This window comes from Trichosurus vulpecula, chromosome 1, assembly GCF_011100635.1.
Source record: "Trichosurus vulpecula isolate mTriVul1 chromosome 1, mTriVul1.pri, whole genome shotgun sequence".
NCBI lineage: Eukaryota > Metazoa > Chordata > Mammalia > Diprotodontia > Phalangeridae > Trichosurus > Trichosurus vulpecula.
Window position 1 is genome coordinate 315,644,733 of NC_050573.1, and position 3,075 is coordinate 315,647,807.

The window sequence follows — 3,075 nt, forward strand, 5'->3', positions numbered from 1 at the left end:
TAATTAAGAGATGAGAAAGAGTAGTATACTGGGTGAAGAAGGAAGGAAGAGGTAGAATGGTGTAAATTATTTTACATGAAGAGACACAAACAAGCCTATTGCACTGCAGGGAAAAGTGGGAGGGTGGCTGACAGGCATCACTTAAACCTTACTCTCATTACTATTGTCTAAAAGAGGGAATAATTTACACAATAATTTAAATATTGAAAACTACCTTACCCAACATGGAAGTAGGGAAAGAGGAGATAAAGTAAAATAGGGGGCTGGGGACTTATAGAAGGGAGGGCAGAGTGGGGGATGTGGTAATCAGAAGCAAAACACTGGTGAGGAGGGAAAGGGTGGAAGGTGAGAGAGGACAAACATGAGGAAAAATGGGATGGAGAGAAATACACAGTCAGTCATCATAATTGTGAATGTGAAAGGGATGAGCTCTCCCACAAAATGGAAGTGGATAACAGAGTGGATCAAAATCTAGAATCCTACAATATGGTGTTTATAAGAAATATGTCTGAAGCAGAGAGACATACACAGAGTAAAGATAAGGGCCTGGAGCAGAATCTATTGTAATTCAGCTGAAGAAACAAAAAAGCAGGGGTAGCAATCCTAACCTCAGATGAAGTAAATGAGAAAATAGACCTAATTAAAAGAGGTAAGGAAGGAATCTACTTCTTGCTAAAAGGTACCATAGACAATGAAGTGATATCAATACTAAAAATATCTCTGCCAAGTCATATAGAATCCAAATACATTAAGGAGAAGCCACAGGAAGAAATAGACAGCAAGCTATACTAGTGAAGGCCTTAAACTGTCCCCTCTCAGAATTTAATAAATCCAAACAAGAAATAAAAAAAAAACAGAAACTCAGAAGGTAAATATAATATTTGAAATATTATATGTGAAAGACCTTTGGGGAAAACTGAATGGGAATAGAAAGGAATACACCTTTTTTCAGCACCAAATGCCACATACACAAAAAAAAACTGACTATGTATTAGGGGAAAAAATCTCACAAAGAAATATAGAAAGGCAGAAATACTAAATGTATTCTTTTTAGGTCATAATGCAAAAAAAATTCAAAGAAAGGGAGTTGAAAGATAGATTAAAGTTAATTGGAAACTAAATAACCTAATCCTAAAGAATAAGTGGGTCAAATAACAAATCATAGAAAGAGTGAAAACTTCATTAGAGAGACAACAATGAGACAACATAAAAAAATTTATGGGATGCAGCCAAAGTAGTAATTAGGGGGAAAATATCTCTCTAAATTCTTACATCAACAAAATAGAAAACAAAACCAGATCAATTAGCATGCAACTAAAAAAAAAACAACTAGAAAATGAACAAATTAAAAATCTCCAGTTAAGCACCAAAAATGGAAATCCTAAATATCAAAAGTGTGAAGTATCATTAATAAGATTGAAAGTGAACAAAAAATTGAGGTAATAAATAAATCTAAGAGGCTGTTGTGTGGAAACAAGAAAAAAAAACAATACACATAAATCATTGGTTAATTTAATTAAGAAAAGTAGAACAAAACCAAATATCCAGTAACAAAAGTGAAGGGTGAAATCACCACCAGTGAAGAAGAAATTAAAGGAATTGTTAGGAAACATTTTGCCCAATTATATGCCAAAAAATCTGACAATGTGAGTGAAATAAATGAATATTTTAGAAAATATAAAGTATCCAGATTAACAGATTAGAAAATAAAATGCCTAAGTAATCCGTCTTAGAAAAAGAAATTGAACAAGTCATTAATGAACTCTCTAAGAAAAAGAGTCTCAAGGGCAAGATGATTTCACATGTGAATTGTGCCAAACATTTAAATAACAATTAACTACAATACTATACAAACTATTTGGAAAAATAGGCAAAGAAGGGGTCCCACCACATTCCTTTTATGATAAAAATATGGTGCTGATACCTCAACTAGGAAGAACAAAAATAGAGAAAGAAAATCACACACCAATTTCCCCAATGATTATTGATGCAAAACTTTTGAACCAAAGCCTAGCAAGGTGGTCCCAGCAACACATCACATGGATTATACACAATAACAAGTATACCAGTAATTCAGGGTTGGTTCAATATTAGGAAACTTATCAACATAATTGACCATATCATTAACAAAATCAATAGAAATCATATGACTATATCAATAGATGCAGCAAATGCTTTTGTCAAAATACAGTACCCATCCTATTAAAAACACTACAGAGTGTAGGAATAAATGGAGCTTTCCTTAAAATGATAATCATTATCTAACTAAAACCATCAGAAAGCAATATATGTAATGGGGATAAGCTAGATTTCTTCCCAATAAGATGAGGGGTGAAACAAGGATGTCCATTATCACTACTATTATTCAATATAGTTCTAGAAATATTAGCTATAGGAATGAGAAGAAAAAAATTGAAGGAATTGGTATAGGCAATGAGGAAACAAAACTATCACTGCTTGAAGATAATATGATTGTATACTTAGAAAACCCTAGAGAATCAACTAAAAAAATTGAAATAACTAACAACTCTAGCAAAGTTGCAGAATATAAGATAAAAGCACATTAAGTCATCAGTATTTCTTTATAAAAAAGAAAGCCCAGCAGCAAGGCACAGAAAGAGAAATTCCATTTAAAATTATTGTAGATATTATAAATATTTTGGAGTCTACCTGCCAAGACAAACCTAGAGATATATGAACACAATTACAAAACACTTTTCACACAAATAAAGTCAGATCTAAATAAATGGAAAAACATCAGTTGCTCATGTTTAGGCCAAGCTAATATAACAAAAATGAAGATTCTACTTAAGTTAATTTACTTATTCAGTGCCATACCAATTAAATTACCAAAAAAGTATTCAGTAGAGCTAGAAAAAATAACGATGTTGCATTCTGATGGCATCACCTTCAGGAATGCCAGATCACTCCTACATCAAGATGAAGCATCAGATAAGAGATTTTGTAAGGGAGAAACTCAGAGTTCTTGAAATTACTCAAACATTTTGTCAAGATGGCAAACAATTTTGGCAGGAGATTCAAAAACTGAAGTACCTATTTTTTTTTATTTAAAAG